Below are 22,423 nucleotides of genomic sequence, written 5' to 3'. Positions count from 1 at the left end.
CAGTTCCATTGGCTACCATGCATGCTTTTAATCATATATTCAACCAGTAGTCCTTGAGTTCCTGCCCCCTCAGTTGTCACTCATTCTGTGTGCATAAATGGCTCATTGTTTTCCTGAAGTGCTATTATTTCCATCTTGTATTAATCTTTTTGTGCATATATACTTTGTCTTTCAAGCTAGATTAGAAGTGTTTTGGTAACAGGAAACTTGCCTTTCATTCCTCACATTTTCCAGATTGGCTTCTAGCAAAAAGCCCTGCATATAAGAATCAAAAGTATAATAAACCCAATGAGGAAAAAAAATGGGTTGATATGATTTCATTTTGAAAAAAAAAAGAAAGAAAATGGAAACTGTGAGGCAATAGATAATGTTAATTAACTTGGTTGTGGGGATCATCCTATAATGTATACACATATCAAAACTTCAAGATAGGAGCTTTTTGTCCATGAGAAGCAGGAACTGGAGAGGGCAGCTTGTGGGTCAGAGAACTTGGAGACCCCAGATCCAGGTGGCCATCCTAACCCTCATTGGATTCCTTCCACTGGGTCCTCCCAGGCACAGTGACCTTCCCTGGAAGCTGCTGGCCATTTTCTTTTTCTTTTTTCTATTTTTTTTTTTTTTGCTTTTTTTTAATTTAGTAAATGTAAATTTCCAAAGTACAGTTTATGGATTACAATGGCTTCCCCCCCCCCATAATTTCCCTCCCACTCGTACCCCTCCCATCTCCCGCTCCCTCTCCCATTCCATTCACATCAAGATTCATGTTCAATTATCTTCATATACAGAAGATTGATTTAGTATATATTAAGTAAAGATTTCATCAGTTTGCACCCACACAGAAACACAAAGTGTAAAATACTGTTTCAGTACTAGTTATGCTGCTGGCCATTTTCAACAACAGCTGCAGAATGAGAAGACCAACTTGACCACTGTGGCCAACACTACACCAACATCCCCAAACTGAAGCCTGGCTTTGTAGGGGGCCAGTTCAGTCTGTCTACATACTCTGGTATACCCAAAAAGAGATGCCACATGCCAGGAAGACATTGGGGCAGTGGTGATGGACACACCCACTGCATATGCCAGATATTTGTAGAGACCTTCCTGTGCACCACCACCAATGTAGGCATCTTCAGGGTTTCCAGGAGGGGAAGGTGGCCAATCTGACTGCCATGGAGGGGGCCAGTCCATCCACTGCAGCCTGGGCATGCTGCAGGTATTCTATCACCTCAGCATGTGGAAATTGACCCTTACCCACAGCTTCAATGCACCCTGGACCAACAACTGGCTGGTAAGCAGAGGGTATGACATGGCGAAGAGCCAAGGACTTTCACTGTTTGGACAGCATGTAATGAAGGAGACCAACTACCTTGGCATAGTCATCAACTTGATCCATGTGTCTGTGGCCACTATGAAGGCTGCTCTACTGCTGTCCAAAATCTCAGTCATCTGCATCCACTCCTCTGCCTACAGCCTGTGTGCAAACCAGTGCAATCTGCCTGATGATGTACCACAGCTGGTGCAGGAAACAGGCAGACTGGTGGTGGTGAACTTCTACAGAGACCACATTTCCTGCAAAAAGGATGCCAGCCTATACCATGTAGCTAACCACCTGAACCACATCAAAGAGATAGCAGGAACTGGAATAATGGGCTGTGATGGAGACTTTGATGGTGTTTCCATCCTCACCCTTCCATTTTGTTTTATCTCAGAAGGATGCTGACCACCATCCTAACTAGAACCACTTATGTACTATCACAAGCCCTTCTAATAAGTTCAGGAAACTAAAAGAACACCCAAGGAGCTAGCTCCTAAAGAAGAGCAGTTAAGGAAGGTTTCAACACAAATTCCAACCCTCAGCTCCCTTGTCATTGATAAAAGCATAAAACTCTTCTGCCACCCTCTGTGGAAAAAAAAAAAAAATGTCCTTACTGCAGTGTTTTGTGTGTCCAGATAGCCTATCTAAGCCAGAATGGAATCCTTTATGTAAGTTGCCCTAAACAAACTCTTTTACTCTTTTTTTAATTTTGAATTTTATTTGAAAGACAAAGAGACAAAGACAGAGACAGAGTCAGATTCTTCCATCCACTGGTTCACTCCCCCCAAATGTCTGCAGCAGCCAGGTTGGGCCAGGCCAAAGCCAGGAGCTTAATATTCAGTCTGTGTCTCTCACATAAGAGGCAGGGACCCAAGGATTTGAGTCATGGCCTGATTTTAGGAAGCTGAAATCAGAAGCAGAACAGAAATTCAAACCCAGGCACTACATCGTAAGATGCAGGTATCCAAGGTGGCATCATAACTGCTACCCAAAGCACCCACCCTGAACTCTTTTATGCTTATGGAGCTTCTGTCTTCATCCTTCAGTCTCGGGTTTTATTCTCAGCTGAGGGACATCACATGCTCTACTGATCCTCGGAAACCACACACCACTGGGAAATCTGACCTTTGCACACCTCAATTCTCCTTCATGTACTCACAGTGCCTTGTATGCAAACAGCAATTAAGGATATTCTTCTTGGCTGCTGGTAACCTCTTCTGCTCTCTCCCCCCTTTGTCTTTGCATCTCTCCTGCAAAGAGAGGCTTCATGTCTTGAACATGAATTTTGTCACATTTTTCCCAACATCTGTGCATGTGGTTTTTCTCCTGTTCAATCAAAGGCCTCCACCATAACATGAAACTTCAGGTTGTTAGATAAAGAGAATGAATATTTATATATTTTGCTACTAAAACAAGAGTAGCCCTGTGATAAGCAGGGAAAATAACATCATCACACAGTAGAACTGGACTAAGACTAGAGAGGGGAGGATACTACCTAATATGCATCCCATTCTGTCCTCAGGGAGACTAGGAGAGGGTCATCAGGGAAGAACACAATAAGTTGTGACTGGAAACTTTCTTCACCAGTGGCACAAGTCCAGTGAGACAGAACATTCACATCCTGTACCAGAGATAGCAAACTTATTACTCACAGACACGATTAAGGATGGCAGAAGCTTAGGATCCACAGCCCAGTCTTTCCCCCAAGGCTCAGGAAGCCTCTCGGGCTAGATGGAGTCTTGTTTGCACTCTTCCTATGGAAGCACTTCGCCCTGAGTTTTACACTCTGGGCACAACTTGGATCACTGAACTCAAACATTGAAGAACATGCTGGTTGAGAAGGAATAAGAACATAGCCTGAGATGTTCCAGATAATTCCTCCTGATCTCAGAACATTGTATCCTTAGTGTATTTTACAGTTATTCCAAGAACTTCAAGCAGGACAGGGGAAAGCTAGGTCAGCAGAAGCCATCTGGAGATCTGTCCTCCTAGAGTAACATTAGAAAAGACCAAGGAAGAAAGGCAGATATTCTGTCCTAGGGGGTCAGGGTAAGAGGAGAGGCAGTTCAGAAGTCAGTACATAGGTGGCCAGTGCCAGGGAGGGGCAGCACAGCTTTGCTAGAGAGTAAAAGCCAAGCCAGCACCTGGCATCATTCAAGGTACCACACTGTCAGAGCTGAAAGCCCCATGAGCCATCCACCTCCTGGTGTTGGGATGAGACCTCCACCCTTAGCTACCTGTATTCTGTCAGAGTTTAACATGGGCTGAGCCTTACCATCATTGCCTTGTGCAGATTTCCCTTTCATTCAACACTAAGATAATAGCTAACCCATTGAACTTGCTGTGTTGAAGGAGGGGACATATGAGTTTATATTCATTCAGTTATTAAATCTTTACAACATCCCACAGGAGTAGGTACTATCATAGCATGTCCAGTGTCCAGATGAGGAAACCATAGTGCAGAAAGGTTAAATGAACTGCCCAAGATCACAGAGCACTAATCTTCAAACTGATTGCAAATCCCTGTTTTCAATCACTGTTCCACACCACCTCTTATTACCCAACATACAGATAAAACCACCTGAGAAAGGCTCAAAACACTTGAGGGGAAAAGAAGGAAGTAGAAGAAAAAGGCCATTAGGACACTCTACGGTCATTGGCCTGGGAATGCATTCACCCCCATTACACATGACCCACTCTCTACTTTTAATTGAACTACCTGGGCCCATGATTCAACTTTCACTGTGAACTTAAACTCCTCTAGATCCAGAACCCTACCTAAGGTATTTTATGTATCCGTTAGCCAAAGGACAATGCCTTGACATACAAAGAACTGAATAGTAGAAATATATTGAACTACTACAAACTATTTTAAGAGCTATTTATTTGAGAGTCAGGGTTACAGAGACAAGGAGAGAGAGAGAGAGAGAGAGAGAGAGAGAGAGAGAGAGAGAGAGATCTTCCATCTGCTGGTTCATTCCCCATATGGCCACAGTGGCCGGGACTGGGCCAGGCCAAAGCCAGGAACCAGGAGCCTCAGGTAGATCTCCCACATGGGTGACAGGGACCCAAGTACCTGGGCCATCTTCTGCTGCTTTTCTCAGGCCATTAGCAGGGAGTTGGATCAGAAGTGGAGCAGCCAGGACAAGAACTGGTACCCATGTGGTATGCTGGTGTTGCAGGCAGTGACTTTACCCACTATGCCACAATGCTGGCCCCTAGAAATTGTTGATAAAATATTTATAGTTGACCATGTTTTTTTGTTTTTGTTTTTGTTTTTGCAGCTTCCAAGGTTTTATTTAAACATAAATAAAATGTGCACACTAGTTGTCTACTATTTTCTTTACTGCAGAGCCTGGCATTGGGACTGATGACTGATGGTCAGCTGGGCTGCTCTTTCCATGATGGCTTTGTGACTCTTGAAGAAAAGATTGTGAACAATCTCAGCACAATAAGTTTTGTTGCACATTGGCAGCACCTCCAGCTCCTTGACACTGTGGAATAGAAACTTCCAGAAGCCACTGGGAAGCATGTGCTTCGTTTTCTTGTTCTCCCATAACCAGTGTTGGAAATCCAGCCCTTGAATCTTCTCCCAACCTGGTGGTCAATAGCTCTGGGTTTCTGTCTGACTGGTGCCAGATGAACTTCTTGGTCCTGTTTTTGATGATATTGGGCTTTATGAGGGGTCTGAGGGTGGCCGTGATGCTGAGCAGAAAGCAGTTAACTCCATAGGCAATGCCAAGGAATAGAAGGTTTGAACATGTTTTTGTTAGAGCATGCTGAAGGATACATTCTTCAAATAGGCCTGTAGAAATACCACAAACAGAGCCCTTCATGTCAAAGGGACTTCCTGCTTGGACCAATACTAGCCTTTCATTTTCTAAATAGACTTCAAAGAATAAACAACTTTCTTTTAACAGCACTTTGCACTTATCACAAAGTTTTAAAAAATTATGGGGCCAGTGCCGTGGCTCACTTGGGTAATCCTCTGCCTGTGGCGCTGGCATCCCTTATGGGCACCAGGTTCTAGTCTCAGTTGCTCCTCTTCCAGTCCAGCTCTCTGCTGGGGCCCAAGAAAGCAGTGGAGGATGGCCCAAGTGCTTGGGCCCCTGCACCCACATGGGAGACCAGGAAGAAGCACCTGCCTCCTGGCTTCGGATCAGCGCAGCACTGGCCATAGCAGGCATTTGGTGGGTGAACCAATGGAAGAAAGACCTTTCTCTCTGTCTCTCTCCCTCACTGTTGAACTCTGTCAAATAAATAAATAAATAATTATGTATATATGTATTATGTATATATAAATATGTGTATATATACATATATATGTATGTCACCCTAGTTAATTCTCACTAACTCTGAGGGACAGGTAGTTAAAGTGAGTGTTAATACTCCTGCTATAGTTGTTCAGAAATGAGAGGCCTTAGAGGTGTGAAATGAGGTATCCAAGATCATATAGCTACTCACTAGCAAATCCAGGACTTAATACCAATACCTGTTGCACAATTTCAGTTCTAGCACCCTTTCTTGTATACACAAATGCATCTTTCAGACAGGAGAAATAATTCTCATTCACAGACCCTAAGATTTATTCCATAAGTACCCTTTTTCAGGTTGCAAACCTGTTGGAGAAATAGTTGGTTAGAGCAGCATAATAGTCACATTTTTGTTACTATAAGGTAATGCCTGAGGATTAACCTTAGAAATAGGAAAGGATTGGTTAGCTCAGTTTGAGAGGTTCAAGTCCACGAACAGACAGCCCTATTAGTTTGGTTTCTGATAAAGCCAGAGATGGTAACAATGGGGTATGTATGGAGGAACGATCACATGGTGAGCTGAAAAACAGAGAGAGGTATTAAACTCAACCTAAGCTTCTATAATCAACCATCTCATAAAGACTAGCTTCCAAGGGCACACCACCAATGATCTAAGGACCTCCCACTAGGCCCCACCCCCTAATGATTCCACCACCTCCTGACAGTGACACTCTGAGGATCAGGCCTTTAACATATGTGTCTTTGAGAGACACCCTAAGCAATATTCAAACAATAACAGGTAGTTTGAGTCAAGCTTGCTGGTTAAACTACTCTTTGCCCTTGTTTGGACAAGTAGCAGCAGCATCCTCTGGGAGCCCGTTAGAAGAAATGCAGAAGACTCATAGAATGGCAGATGTCCTAAATAGCACTCTGGCCTCAGAATCAGCCCTAAAGGCATTCGGATCTGGCTGAAAAGCCCATGAGAGTATTTCAGGCATGGAAAGCCAAGACACTCTGGAAAAAGATCTCTGTGAGTGAGATCCCAGTGGAAAGAACAGGTCTTCAAAGAAGGAGGTACCTTTCTCTGAAGGGAGGAGAGAACCTCCACTTTGACTATGACCTTGTCTAAACAAGATAAGAATTGGAGAACTCAGAGGGCTTCCATAGCCTTGGAAACTCATGACTGGAGCATAGGGAGACTACTGATGCCATAGACAGGAGTATCAATTGGTAAAGTCAACAACAGGAGTCACTGTGCACTTACTCCTCATGTAGGATCTCTGTCCTTAATGTGCTGTGTATTGAGATTTAATGCTATAACGAGTACTCAAAAATATATTTCACTTTGTGTTTCTATGTGGGTGCAAACTGTTGAAATCTTTACTTAATGTATACTAAACTGATCCTCTGTAAAAAAAAAAAAAAAAATTATCAACTCCCAACTTGACTCTCACTGGGATTAAACATGACAATAGGTCTGATCTGATTTCATCTTCATTGAAAAAAAAAATCATCTATTATTTTTCACTTTATGTTTCTGTGTGAGAGCAAACTGTTGAAATCCTTACTTAATGTATACTAAGCTGATCTTCTGTATATTAAGATAATCGAAAATGAATCTTGATGTGAATGGAAGGGGAGAGGGAGTGGGAAAGGGGAGGGTTGTGGGTGGGAGGGACGGTATGTGGGGGAAGCCATTGTAATCCATAAATCGTACTTTGGAAATTTATATTCATTAAATAAAAGTTAAAAAATAAAATAAAAATAAATAAATAAATAAAAAGAAAAGGAGAAAAAAAAAAGAAGAAATGCAGAATCTTGTGCCCATCCAGTCATATTGAATTGGAATCTTCATGTTCACAATATCCTTAGGTGATTTGTGTGCACCTAAAGGTGTATAAGCCACTGCTCTAAAAGATGTGCCCATAAGGGTGGTCATCAACAGATATAAAGAAATAGAGTACATGGCAGGTGTGTTCTGTAAGAATTAAGTGGACATTTTATGCATTTAAGCCTGTTCAGACATGGACTTGATAAGCAACACCTAAAACTCATGCATGACAGGAATGAAAAGGATACAGCTACAAGCCTTGGACAAGAACCAGCCATAAACTCCAGGCAACATACGCTGGGGAGTGCATAGATAAATGCTTTGCATCTGGCAGTTCCTCTCACATGGGTAACCAGCAGGAAGGGACACCCACTTAAAGAGACAACACTTGCAGTTTTTCTGCCCATCAGCAGGGTTGGCAGACCCCATTGTCTTTCTATGTGTTTTCTCATACTGGACTGGAGCATTACAGAACTTGAGGTTCTGAACACACAGGCCCAGATCTATTTAGCATAAACCAGGAGAGTCTTTTCATCACAAGAGATGCTACTGCCAAAGTTGACCACATAGAGGTCTGTCACCTTGTCAGTGGACAGGTGGTAGGCTGAATTGGATTCAGCTGCCTCTTCCCACCTGACTCTCCTTGCCAGCTCTCCTGCCAGAGGGAATCTAAATCAAATACTATTTATTTTTTGGTCAATGATTTCTACAGGGTAGTATTCAGGCTATCACATTCAGAATGCTCTAAAGAATCATTTGTATAAAAAGGGACAAAGATTGATAAATTTTCATTACTAGGAGAAGCACTTAGTAAACTAATCTAGATTTTGTTCTTAACCTTAATGCTACTGTCGTACCCCAAGAAATTCTTATCTACCTGGAACCTCAGAATGTGACCTTACTCAGAAATTTTTTCTTTGCAGATATGAGTTAAGTGATGATGAGGCTCTACTGGACTGGAGTAAGCCCTAAATCCAACAGTTGATGGCCTTGGAAGGAGAAGGGTGTATGGAGATACACACAGGTGAGAAGGCCATGTGAAGACAGAGGTAAAAACTGGAATGATGTGGCTACAAGTCAAGGAATGGCCAGCATTGTCAACAGCCACCAGGAGCTAGGAAGCAGCAAGGAAGGCTTCTTCTCTAGAGCTTCTGACAACTTAAGGTCAAACTTCTCACCTTTAGCATTGTAAGGAAGTAAATGTCTATTATTCTACGTTGCCCAGTTAGCAGCTCTTTGTTTCAGCTGTCTTAGGAAACTATAGCGTTGTCTAACAGCCACAGTCACTAACATCATCGTGAGGGCTTGCCATGTGCCAGGCACTTTTCTGAGCACTTCACACATATTTACCCAGTTATTCCTCAAAACAGCCTTTGGAGGGAGGTACTAGAATGCACACTTTATATAAGAGAATTCTGGCACCAAAAGAGCTATGAAGTGACTTGCTCGCATCTGTTCTCCAGCTGATGAGCAGCTGTGCAGCTTCTAACTTTGACAGTGCAGCTCTAGAGCTCCTGCTCAAAATCTACATTCACAAGCTCTAAAAGATGAGAGACAAAACTGAGACAAGCACGTAGGCACAAGGCTGTGTGAACACAGAATTCCTGCTCCAGCTCCGTCGCACTGAGGGAGCACAGAGGAGTTGTGGGGAATTGGTAGGATGAACAGGAAGCTTAGACACCAAGGAGCAGACATTTGTGTTGCTTGGCTTCTAGGAATGGAAGTTATTAGTGATTATTCTCAATTTAAAACAGAAAAAAGCTCTAGTGTGATAAGGTAAGCTAATAAGGACTCCAGTACTCTTCAGCCAACATGTCTGGGAGTATCAGCAGGATGAGAGCTTCAAAGAGCATTGAGTCTACAGGAGAAGGCTCACTTTCACTCCTCGACTCTAAAGGGAGTGGAGTTGCACCAGCGGTGGGGAGGCAAGAGCCAAGTAAAAAGGGCTCTTGCTGAGTTCAGTTGTTTAATTCTTAAATTTGTTACAGCATTTATTAAAAACTATTTCCAAAATCACTGCACTAATGTATGGATTGAGCTACTTGGCAGAGAGGGGTGAGGAGGCGGTGAGGGACATGGGCTGGCTGTCCAGAAACTCAAATTCCCACTTTCAAAGAGATCCCTGCTGCTGGAGCACAAACTAAAAAGAGCAGAATGCCATGAGGTGGCTGGCAGTTCTCCCTGTGAACGTAAACCTAGGCTTCGGGAAGACGTTTGCAGAGAGAACATTGAACAGACCATCCGCAGTGGGGTCTCTCAGCCCTGTCACTTGAGATCCTGAGCTGGGTAACTGCTGTGGGGCTGTGCTGTGCTTCCAGAATGCTTATCAGTACCCCTAGCCACTACCCACCAGATGCTGATAGCACCTATGCCCAAGTTATGATGACTAAAAACGTGTCATCACACAGGTGCACAATTGAGAAACACAATCTATATAGAGTGAAAGAAAACTGCCACCATCAGCTTGCAGAAAATTTGTGCTTACAAGGTTTATGAAACAGCTAAAGATAGGCATAGGATAACACACTCAACTCTATGCACACACCCTTAGTCCAGGCTTGGCCACTTAGCCCAAAAGTCTTTGCCCTGTTTCTGTCTTCTTTCCTTAGCTTCTCCAACATCAGAACAGCTTCTCCCCTGTGTTCCAATCCTAACTTTTCCCATTCTCCACTACCATCTCTTTTCCCCTCACTTGCCTCTAAAATGGTGGTGTTCCGTTATGTTTTGTCCTTATCCTTCCATTCTGCTTCCTTGATTAAATATCACTGATCATATGGCCTCATTTCTAACCTACATGTTAATGACTGACTTCTAAAGCCCTATTTTTAACCCCAAACACTGTCCTAAGCTGTAATTAAAGAGTATAATTAAATACTCAAAAAGTAAATAAAGCACAAAAATGCACTAAACCAATATTCTATTCTGGTATTCCCAACTCTCTATATAGTGTATTAGCGAGCTTTTCATAACTATAACAAAATGGCTACTTTATGAAAAGAGGTTTATTTGCATTCCTGGTTCTGGAATTCACAGTCCAAAACTGGGTGGGCCCCTTTCTTCAGCCTCTAGGGACAGCATTCTTTCTGGCAGAATACTGTGGCTATGTAGAGCATCACACAAGAGAGAGGTGGTGTGTCTGTCTATACCTATGCGGTCTCTTATGGCATTGCCAGGACTCAATTGCACTACCTCAATGATCACTCTAATCTAAACACTTCCCAAGGATCCCACCTCTCAACACAGTTAACTGGGGTAAGCTTCCACACTTTGTACCATTAACATAAGACTTCGAGGACAAAACTTTTGAGTTCAAGGGGACAAATATTACAACCATAGCACAAATGTATCTCAAGGTCACATGATTTTAAACTGTGAAATATTTATGAAAATTCTGTGTCTTAGTCTCCTATCACCAGCCATTTGATCAGAATTCCATCAGAATTCTGTGAGTCCCCCATAATCAGCTGGCCACCAGGCACCATTGCAGAGGGTCTCATGGGTACTTTCTTGGTTCTGGGCTCTTTTCTGTACTGCTGCCACTGCAGCCCTGGCCCAGGCTCTTTTGGAGATGATGAAACTGGACCTGTCCATTTCCAGGCTTCCCCCATTGTTGCCTGAGTCCATTTCTTTCTTTTTTTTTTTTTTTTTTTTTTTTTTGACAGGCAGAGTTAGACAGTGAGAGAGAGAGAGACAGAGAGACAGAGAAAGGTCTTCCTTTTTCCATTGGTTCACTCCCCAAGTGGCCGCTTCGGCCAGCACATTGCGGCCGGTACACTGTGCTGATCCGAAGCCAGGAACCAGGTGCTTCCTCCTGGTCTCCCACGTGGGTGCAGGGCCCAAGCACTTGGGCCATCCTCCACTGCTTTCCTGGGCCCCAACAGAGAGCTGGACTGGAAGAGGAGCAACTGGGACAGAATGCAGCACCCTGACTGGGAGTAGAACCCGGGCTGCCAGTGCCACAGGCGGAGCATTAGCCTAGTGAGCCACAGCGCAGGCCCTGAGTCCATTTCTGAAAACATTTGTAGGACCCAATCCGTCACTTCATCCCCTATCTCTACCATAGTTAAAGGCTTTGTGATCTACCCAGTTACCCACACCATAAACCTGAGCCTTGTCAGCAGCTCCCCCTACCTCCCTCCCATCCACCCACTCAGCATACCACAATCATTTCCCTGGGACTGTTTCAGTGTACTCTTTCTACATCTGCTTCCTTAGCTTAAGTAGCCACTGTTTCCTTCCTGGGCTCTTTAATATTGGCCCCATCCAATTTATTTTATGCCCAGTCATTAGAAAATCTGCCATATAGACAAATAATCTCAGTCCTGGATGCTTATCCAAAAGGAATGAAAGCAGTATCTCAAAGTAATGTGAGGCTGTGTGCACCCATATTCATTACAGTGTTATTCACAATAGCAAAAAGCAGAAGCAAGCCAGTGTCCCTCTACGGATGTATCTACTGTACTGGGAAAGAATACAGCTCTAGAAAAGAGAAATCCTGCCACATGTAACAACACAGATAAACCTCAAGGACATTATGCTAAAGGGGAAAAGTCAGTCACAAAAGATAAACATGATTCCACTTATATTTTACAGGCAGATAATTAGACATAAGCAGCTGAGGAGGGGCCACAAAACCTTCACCCAGCATAGGGAGCGAGGACCATGTTCTTTGCTGGGATTCACCCAAGACTGCCCATTTCCAGTTTAACTTGTAGATAAAGTATCCTGATAAAATGGGAGCTCAGTTAAAGTAGGAAAGTCAAGTTTGTAGCCACAGGTGGAGAGAGCCCAAAAGTAGGCAAGTCCCAGATGTCAATCATGAATGTCAATCATAATCATCACAGTTATGTCACCAGTCACTGTGCCTCATGCCTTAGGGATAAAAGTCCCAAACCAGGAAGAAAGAATGTCGTGTGCTCCCTACTGGTCCATTCCTCCCATGGAACATACTTTGGTAAACTTTTGCTTTTACTAGACCTACTGTGGAGTCTCTAAAATATAATTCATGACTCCATCAGTGAAGAGGAATTGAAGCAAGCCAGCTCCTGCTGTTGACAATATGAGGCATATAAAGTAGTCAAACTAACAAAAAAGATAAAGCTGAAGGTATAACCAGGGGCTAGGGAGTTGGACAATGGGGCGCTATTGTTCCATATATTTTGGTTTTGCAAGATGAAAAGATTCTAGGGATCTACCATACAACAAGGTGACTGTATCTAATACTATTAAGCTATGCACTTAAACATAGTTAGGATGGTAAACTTTAGGGCTGGTATTATAGCACAATGGGTAAAGCCATCACCTGTAATGGCAGCATCCCATATGGGTTGCCAGTTCAAGTCCTGGATGCTCCATTTCCTATCCAGCTCCCTGCTAATGTCCTGAGAAAAGCAGCAGAAGATGGCCCAAGTACTTAAGCCCATGCACCTACATGGGAGACCCATAAGAAGCTCTTCACATTTGCCTTTGTCCTGGCCCAGCCCTTGCCATTATGGCCATCTGGAGAGTGAGCAAGCAGATGGATGACCTCTCTTTGTTGCTCCATCCCTCTCTGTACCTCTTTCAAATAAATAAATCTTTTTTTAAAAATGGTAAAGTTTATGTTATGTGATTTTTTTATGCAATTTAAAAAAATGAATAAAAGTCTGTTCATATAATCCCCCTGTGTGAACCCTTCCCTGTCCCACTTTCCCTCTGGCCTTTGCATAGTCAGAGTTCTCTGCTTGATATCATTTGCCAAACACTGCCCATTCTCTCCTGCTCTGCTCCATGAAGATGACTCCTGGTTCTGGAAGCCAGCTTCTCTGGTGGCCCCTCCTTTGTTCTCATAACCTTTCAACTCAACCCATGGGCATTCACACTAAGTAGCTGCTGCCTGTTCTCCATGTCTGTCAATCCTCAGAAATGGAAGGCCTCACACACAGGCACCTTCATCCCCTGTCTTTGCTGTTTCTGGGGAGAGTGCATTGTAGGCTTTGTTTGTCAAAGCATTCACCAGAACCCAGGGCTCAGCCTAAGAGAAATTCTGTGGAATTACATTTTCTCTACCTCATTCCAGCCGAAATGAATGTTTCTCCCTTTTCCCCCAGTCTGGCTTTGTTTTTATGGTCTCATCTCCTCACTAAACTTCCCCCAACAGCCTGGTCCTGCCTTGTCTAACTTCAGCCTTTCCAATTTCACTTTTCTTATCCTTTTCTCCCATGGCTGCTGGATTCCAAAGCTTTTCATCAATACCTAGTTCTCCTCAGACAGTAGGCAGGATGACCCACGGAGCCATAAAAAAGTCTCATTTTAACTGAGCCCAAACATGATAAACTGTGGCCAGCTAGGATTATTTATATGCAGTTTGAGGGATAATCCTTAAATCCACTGCTCTTAGCCACTGGAGAGCAGATTCACAAAGCATTTGTCCACTTCTCTGTTTGGAAAGGACGACTTTACTATTATTCAGCTCTAGTGAGGCCAACAGATCAGGAGATGATTGCCATTGAAAAGACAGCTCTTTGTTCACAGTCCCCAGGAGAAAGGGGCGAGCCATAGTACCATCATACGATGAGGGCAGACACAAGGGGGCAGCACTGGGGCCACTGAGGATGCAGAGGGAGCCAGGAAAACCTGCGACCAGGAGCCCTTGCATGGAGAGAATGGGGCAGGCAGGTTAAGCAGGCTCAGCAAGTTCAGGCGTGGCTACTTTGAGCAATCGCTGTGGGCTCTGGGGCAAGAAGGACCATCCTGAGTTTTCTTTTTTTTCTGATAGCTGCAACTGGGCTGATTATGTCAGAACAACAGTAGCCAAAATTTTAAAACAAAAGAGAAGTAAGAAATGCCTGTGTGTATCAGTTTTGCTACAAATACAGTGTCTTGTCAAACTCTGTTTTAGTTCTTTGTCAAACAAATTGACAGGGGTTATGTACTACTATAATTTTAAAGATTTGGTTACTATTTTAAAATGTACTTTATAAGAGTGAAATTGACCAATTTTTCATCTGGATATTGTCTATAGCCCTTATCTATTTTCCTGGTGGACTATCGTCTTTTTATCTTTTATTTTTTGAACTCTGCACTTAGTGGCACCATTAAGTATTCGATGATAATTTAAATTAAAAATATGCCATTCCAAAAATAATAATTAAAATATTGCATTGACAAAAGAGCCTGATAAAAGTGGCCGAGGAATACCCCTCTGAGTTGATTTGTACCTGAAAGTTGTACTAACAAGGGAATGAGTTAGCTGAGCAGGGCAGTTTCCCTGGGGCCAGCAGAGCCCCAAAATGTTATAATATGTAGAGGGGCTGGCACTGTGGCGCAGCAGGTTAAAGCCCTGGCCTGAAGCGCCAGCATCCCAAAAGGGCGCCAGTTCTAGTCCTGGCTGCTCCACTTCCGATCCAGCTCTCTGCTATGTCCTGGGAAAGCAGTAGAAGATGGCCCAAGTTCTTGGGCCCCTACACCCGCATGGGAGACCCAGATGAAGCTCCTGGCTCCTACGTGCAGACTGGCTCAGCCCTAGCCATTGCAGCCATTTGGAGAGTGAACCAGCTAATGGGAGATCTCTCTCCCTGCATTTCCTTCTCTCTTTGTAACTCTGTCTTTCAAATAAATAAATAAATAAATAAATCTTTAAAAAAAATAAAGTTAAGGGGCTGGCGCTGTGGTGCAGGGGGTTAAAGCCCTGGTGTGAAGCACCGGCATCCCATAGAGGCACTGGTTCTAGTCCCGGCTGCTCCTCTTCTGATCCAGCTCTCTGCGACGGCCTGGGAAAGCAGTAGAAGATGGCCCAAGTCCCTGGGCCCCTGCATCCACGTGGTAGACCCGGAAGAAGCTCCTGGCTCGTAGCTTCAGATCGGCCCAACTCCAGCCATTGTGGCCATCTGGGAAGTGAACCAGTGGATGGAAGACCTCTCTGTCTGTCTCTACCTCTCTCTGTAACTCTGTCTTTCAAATAAATAAATCTTTAAAAAATAAAGTTAAAATATGATTAATATCCTCCCAACACCAGAGCCAGCAGTCAGAGTATGGAAAGCAGCTACAGGGAGGACCAAGGGGGAAAATAGCAAGGGTAAGGCTGCTAATAACAGAATGGGCTCCTTGGCCCCCCTAAGGTTGATAAAAAATTTCTCCCAGCTATGGATTTAAAATATCCATAAGATTTCTGAGAAGTCAGCAACTAAAACATTTGCTTTAGGTTTCTTTTTATATGAAGTGATAAATATACATTTTCCCCCATGGAGAATATTTATGAAAACTTTTCTGGGAAATGTCTTTTCACTAAATATAAGGTCTCTAGAGACAGTTTGGGAACGCAGCCTCCTGGATATGCTGTCATTTGTGACCTGACAGTCTGAATTACCATATTTTTATATTGTAACTCACTTCCTTTAATGATATATATATTCTACTAATGGTGTGAAAGGGATGGAAACTGGCAGTTTTAATGGTGTGTGATGTATGTGCTCCAACCATTAAATGGGACATTTTGCCTAAAACAAGAAGCGACTTCTTTCCGCCGCCTTGGCTTCAGCATGACCCTCAGCACAGGTGAGTTTGGTGGTGACACAGAGTATGAATCCCATATCCTTGGTGCGCTGATGAGATGACCACACAGCTAGACATTGGTGGTTGGGTAGCTTCTAAAGGTTTCATGAGACCCATTCTTGCTCCCTCCCAGGTTGATCTCTCCCTCCTGGCTCACTCGCATGCTCGCTCGCTCTCGCTCTCTCTCTCTCTCTTCCTGGATAAGGCCCCCTGAGCCTTCAGTGCTTCCTGGAACTGATTTTCAATTCAAACAACTCCACCGCCGGGTCAGCCTGCTGCAGGAGATGTGTGATCTGCATTTTTTGGATATCAGGACATTTAAAAAAGCTCACGGCACTGCTCCTGTCTGGGAGGCAAAGGGAGACCATCACACACCACACTCTTTCATCATTACTGCCACTGCTTCCAAGTATCCCCAACTCCAGAGGCCCAGCCAGTAGGGGACAATGTAAATCCGGAGGTCCAGAGACTGGGGTGTGTCCTTTCCATTCCCCTTGGCTGTCATTGCACCCCTTCATCCTCTGAACCCCCAACCCCACCATCCATCCCATCCCCCACCCCCACTCCTCTGCTGGCATAGCTGCATGCGGATGTGCCATTAGTGTATACTTCAGTCAAACAGCCCCTCTCCTTGGCATTTCAAGCTTCAATTCTGACTGCAGAGTGAAATAGTGAGGTTTCTCTCCAAGAAATTTCAGACATGATCCAGTAGGCAGAGAAGGACTTATTTGCAAGGTGGTAAGTGAGCCTTCCTGGAGTCCTAGTGTCCCCTCTGTCCACGCAGAAAGCATCAGTGCCTTCTCACCCTTTGTCTGACCACTGGGAGGGGATCCAGGCTTCCCAGCATGGCAGGAATTTTGAGACAGAGTGTGTCTGTCATGGTTGCTTTCTGTGATGTGCTGTGTGGGCTCCTGACAGAGACACTGGTGCACTTGTGCCTTGAACTAACGAGTACCACTTAGACAACTGCTGCTGTTCTCATTCCTATTGCCAGCTCTGCTCCCTCCTCCTTTTTCTTATAAATGAAATCTATAAGCCTTCCTTCTGCAATCCCATCAACCTACACTATCGTTTAACTTCTAAATATCAGATCTACAAAAAAAATTTTAAGACAAAAATTAAAGAAGTTTTATATAAAATGCAATACCTAATAAATAAATGTAGGCAGTGTTAAAGGGATTGCACAGAGAAACTTGAATACTACATGAACATCAACAGACTTTCAGCCATGAGTCTGACTCAGTACTTCCTGTTATAGGCCCTGGCCCTTCAGAACAGAAGGAACCGTGGCTTTTGGATCAAGTGTGCAAGACTGAACTCATGTCAGGAGCTATGGTAGATTAAAGAATTTTTTTATTTGAGTAAGTAAGAAATACACTGTATCTGTATTTGTAAACTGACTACCTCAAAACGTCAAACTCCCCAAGATGAATTTTAAACTTTAATGCCCTCTCAATCAATCATATTCTCCAACTGTTTTCTTTATACTTAGTGCATCTCAATCCTAAAGTTTACCAAAAAGAAAAACCAGATTAGCATATCAAAAGAAAACAACAAAAAGACTATTTCATTTAAATGGGATAGTCCAAAATTAGACTATTATAAAATAAAAATGTAATATATTATAAAAGAGATTTATAATAATTAGTGAAGGTGAAGGCAGAAATATTAAGTAGTGTTGGTTTTGCTCATTAGCATTATGGAAGAATGATTTTAGAGCCATGTTTTATAATAAATGACCTTAACATAAATTAAGAACTTAAGTGTAGGTGTGGGTGTTTAGCACAGTGGTGCAGATGCCATGTGTGTTCCTGGGTTCAAGTCCCAGCTATGCCAATTCCCATTCAGATTCTTGCTAATGGGAACCCTGAGAAGCAGCAAATGTTGCCTCAAGTACTTCAGTCCCTATCATCCAGATGTTTACCTAGATGCTCTCCCTCCCTCCCTCCCTCCCTCCCTCTTTTTCAAGTAAAATGATACTAAAAGAAAAAGAAAACCAACTGTAAAACACCAACCATGAAAATATAAACACCCATAAAACTGCTAAGTTTAGAGAAATAATTTTTTTTACTATAATGTGATAAAAGAAATCAGAGAGGGGCAGGCATTGCTGCATAACAGTGAAGCTGTTGCCTGTGATGCCAACATCACACTTGGGCGCCAGTTCAAGTCCCAGCTGCTCCACTTCCTATCCAGCTCTGTGCTAATGGCCTGGGAAATGCATCAGAAGATGGCCCAAGTGTTTGGAACCCTGTCACTACATGGGAAGACTGGATGAAGCTATTGACTCCTGGCTTCAGCCTGGCCTAACCCCGGTCACTGCAGCCTTCTAAGGGAGTGAACCAGCAGATGGATGATCTCTGTCTCTCCCTCTCTCTCTCTGAAATTCTGGCTATCAAAATAAACAAATCTTAAAAATAAGAAGAATTACATATTTTTAAAAATTAGAGACTAATTATTTATTCTGATAGAAAAATGAAAAACATCTTTAGGGGCCAGTGCTGTAGTATAGCAGGTTAAAGCCCTGGCCTGAAGCACCGGCATCCCATATGGATACCAGTTCCAGTCCCGGCTGCTCCTCTTCCAATCCAGCTCTCTGTTATGGCCTTGGAAAGCAGTAGAAGACAGTTAAAGTTCTTGGGCTCCTGCACCCACATGGGAGACCCAGAAGAAGCTCCTGGCTCCTGGCTTTGGATCAGCACAGCTCCGGCCATTGCGGCCATCTAGGAAGTGAACCAGTGGATGGAAGACCTGTCTGTCTGTCTCTACCTCTCTCTGTAACTCTGAATTTCAAATAAATAAAATAAACCTTTTAAAAAATCTTTATTACAATGAGAACTGTCAACCACAACAAATATGATATGGAAGTCATATATATATATATATATGATCAAATATATAAAAGTGGCTGGCACCGCGGCTCAATAGGCTAATCCTCCACCTGCGGCACTGGCACCCCGGGGTTCTAGTCCCGGTCGGGGCGCTGTGTTCTGTCCCGGTTGCTCCTCTTCAAGTCCAGCTCTCTGCTGTGGCCTGGGAGTGCAGTGGAGGATGGCCCAAGTCCTTGGGCCCTGCATCAGCATGGGAGACCAGGAGAAGCACCTGGTTCCTGGCTTTGGATCAGCACGGTGCGCCGGCCGCAGTGTGCTGGCCGCAATGGCCATTAGGGGGTGAACCAACGGAAAAAGGAAGACCTCTCTCTCTCTCTCTCTCACTGTCTAACTCTGCCTGTCAAAATATATATATATATATATATAGAATTGATTGATATTTTAGCATATAAAAGAAAATTCAACTTTAAATGAGCACTAATACCCAAGTAGATAAAGCAGAGGATAATAGTATAATAAAATTTAAAAATATAAAAAATGAATTTTCCAGTTATAAAATTAATAGAAGTTAAATAAACATTAAGAGACACAGTTTAGAAGCTAAGTTGACTAATGAAAGTCTGAAGGTAACCTGTATTGCTAATAATTAAGTATCAAGTATGCTTTTCCTACATTTCATACAGAATTTTAAATTGATTATAACCCTTTTGGAAAATTACTTAGCAATATATTTCTGGGGCCATATGAAAGATTATGTTTGATTTAATAACCCTGCATTCATACAAAATACAGGAATAGTTTATACATGAAGATATTTTTCACAATATTATTTTAATAGCAGAAAACAGAAGTAAACAATGCCCAATGATAAAAATAATAATTAAACTGATTTTTAACCTTTTTTTATTTTATTTTTTTAACTTTTATTTAATGAATATAGATTTCCAAAGTACAGCTTATGGATTACAATGGCTTCCCCCCCCATAACTTCCCTCCCACCCACAACCCTCCCCTTTCCCTCTCCCTCCCCCCTTCCATTCACATCAAGATTCATTTTCAATTCTCTTTATATACAGAAGATCAGTTTAGCATATATTAAGTAAAGATTTCAACAGTTTGCACTCACATAGAAACACAAAGTGAAAAATACTGTTTCAGTACTAGTTATAGCATTAAATCACAATGTACAGCACATTAAGGACAGAGATCCTACATGAGGAGTAAGTGCACAGTGACTCCTGTTGTTGACTTAACAAATTGACACTCTTGTTTATGGCGTCAGTCATCACCCTAGGCTCTTGTCATGAGTCGCCAAGGCTATGGAAGCCTTCTGAGTTCACCGACTCTTATCTTATTTAGACAAGGTCGTAGTCAAAGTGGAAGTTCTCTCCTCCCTTCAGAGAAAGGTACCTCCTTCTTAGATGACCTGTTCTTTCCACTGGGATCTCACTCGCGGAGATCTTTCATTTAGGTGGTTTTTTTGTTTGTTTGTTTTTTGTTTTTTGTTTTTGCCAGAGTGTTTTGGCTTTCCATGCCTGTAACACTCTCATGGGCTTTTCAGCCAGATCCGTGTGCCTTTAGGGCTGATTCTGAGGGCAGAATGCTGAATTAAATTGATTATTAGAACGTGTTATCACTAACCAAACTGCTATTAAAACAGTTGCAAATTCCTGTGCCACCCTGCTGTGAAGAGGCATTCCCTCCCCTTGGGTCTGAGCTGGCCAACAGGGTGCAGCTGAAGTGGAACCATATGGAAGTCATGGAAGACAATGCAGGTTCTGCCTGGTTTGCTAGAATACTCATGCTGGAGCCTTGACTCACCATGTAAGGAGTCCTGAGGCTGCCATGTTCTGAGGAAACCCAATTCAGTCCACATGGTGGGTTTACATTGAAATGCTCTGAGACTATGTAGAAAGAGAGGGTGATGATCCAGCTCCCAGCACTCCCAGTCTCCTCTCTCCCAAATCCAGCCACCACACAACACCAACTACCTAAGTCCTAACCACCCAGTCATATCCTTCCCAAACCTCTGAAACTCAGAAACTACAGGACAATGTTCAGTGATTGCTGTGGCTGTAAGTCACTGCATTCTGAATGGTTTGTTGCATGGCAATAGATTCCTGGAACACAAATCTCTACTGGATAAAATTATGCAGTAATTAAAAAGCTCAAGTCTTGGGGCTGACATTGTATCATAAGGGGTTAAGCCACTGCCTGTGACACCAACATCCCATACAAGTGCTGGTTTGAGTCCTGGCTGCATTACTCCTGATACAGCTCTCTGCTAATGTACCTGAGAAAGCAGTAGCAGACAGCCCAAGGGCTTGGGCTCCTGCACCCATGTGGGGGACCCAGATGAAGCTCCTGGCATCTGGCTTTTGTCTGGCCCAATGACAGTCATTGTGTCATTTAGGGAGTGAACCAGTAGACAGAAAATTCTCTCTCTCTCTCTCTCTATCTATCTATCTCTATCTCTCCTTATCCCTCTCTGTGACTCTGCCTTTCAAATAAATAAAATAAATCTTAAAAAAAAAAACAATTTAAAAAGAGACTGGTGCTGTGGCATACTAGGTTAAGCCTCTGCCTACAGTGCCAGCACAGTATATGGGTGGCATATGAGTCCCGGCTGCTCCTCTTCCAATCTTACCCTCTGCTTATGGCCTGGGAAAGCAGTTGAAGATAATCCAAGTGCTTGGGCCCCTGACGCACGTGGGAGACTTGGAGGAAGCTCCTGACTCCTGGTTTTGGACCAGCCCAGCTCCGGCCATTGCAGCCATTTGGAGAATGAACCAGCATAAGGAAGACCTCTCTCTCTCTCTCTCTCTCTCTCTCGCTGCCTCTCTGCCTTTCAAAGAAATAAATAAATCTTTAAATAGTAATAATAATTTTTAAAAAGAAACTCAAGTATTTTAACTATGTAAGGCACAGATTATTTCCCATAATATTTAGTAAAGAAAAAAGAAAAAAAGGATAAAAAATTATTTACATTTTGATTATAACCACTAAAAATTCACATTAAAAGGAAATGAAATAGAGTTACTGTAATGGTAAAAATTATGTTAAGTTTTGTAACATGATTGATGGTATTACATATTTTTTCTAATGTCTAAACATTTTTAAAGCATTTATTTAATTAATGCAAATTTCATACGTATAACTTTAGGAATATAGTGGTTCATCCCCCCATACCTACCCTCACACCCCCACTCCCATCCCACCTCCTACTCCCTCTCCCATCCCATTCTTCATTAAGATTCATTTTTAATTAACTTTATATACAGAAGACCAACTCTATACTAAGTAAAGATTTCAACAGTTTGCACCCACACACAAAGTATAAAGTACTGTTTGAGAACAAGTTTTGCAGTTAATTCTCATAATACAACTCATTAAGGACAGATGTCCTACATGGGGAGTAAGTGCACAGTGACTCCTGTTGTTGAATTAACAATTTACACTCTTATTTATGATATCAGTGATCACCCGAGGCTCTTGCCATGAGCTGCCAAGGCTATGGAAGCTTTAGTAACCACAAACTAATTAGACAAAGTATTTAGACAAGGCCATAAGCAGAGTGGAAGTTCTCTCCTCCCTTCAGAGAAAAGTACCTCCTTTTTTGATGGCCCCTTCTTTCCCCTGGGGTCTCACAGAGATCCTT

At 42.9% G+C, this 22,423-nt stretch overlaps 1 pseudogene; it reads left to right on the top strand.

Moving 5' to 3' along the window:
- Window positions 1-1,032: 1,032 nt before the first annotated feature.
- On the top strand, window positions 1,033-1,723 carry LOC100347899 (dipeptidase 1-like; annotated as a pseudogene).
- Window positions 1,724-22,423: the final 20,700 nt, after the last annotated feature.

The sequence above is a fragment of the Oryctolagus cuniculus genome, chromosome 3 (genome assembly GCF_964237555.1).
Source record: "Oryctolagus cuniculus chromosome 3, mOryCun1.1, whole genome shotgun sequence".
Lineage (NCBI taxonomy): Eukaryota > Metazoa > Chordata > Mammalia > Lagomorpha > Leporidae > Oryctolagus > Oryctolagus cuniculus.
The sequence above is the reverse complement of the archived record's forward strand: the minus strand, read 5'-3'. Positions and strand labels throughout refer to the sequence as shown.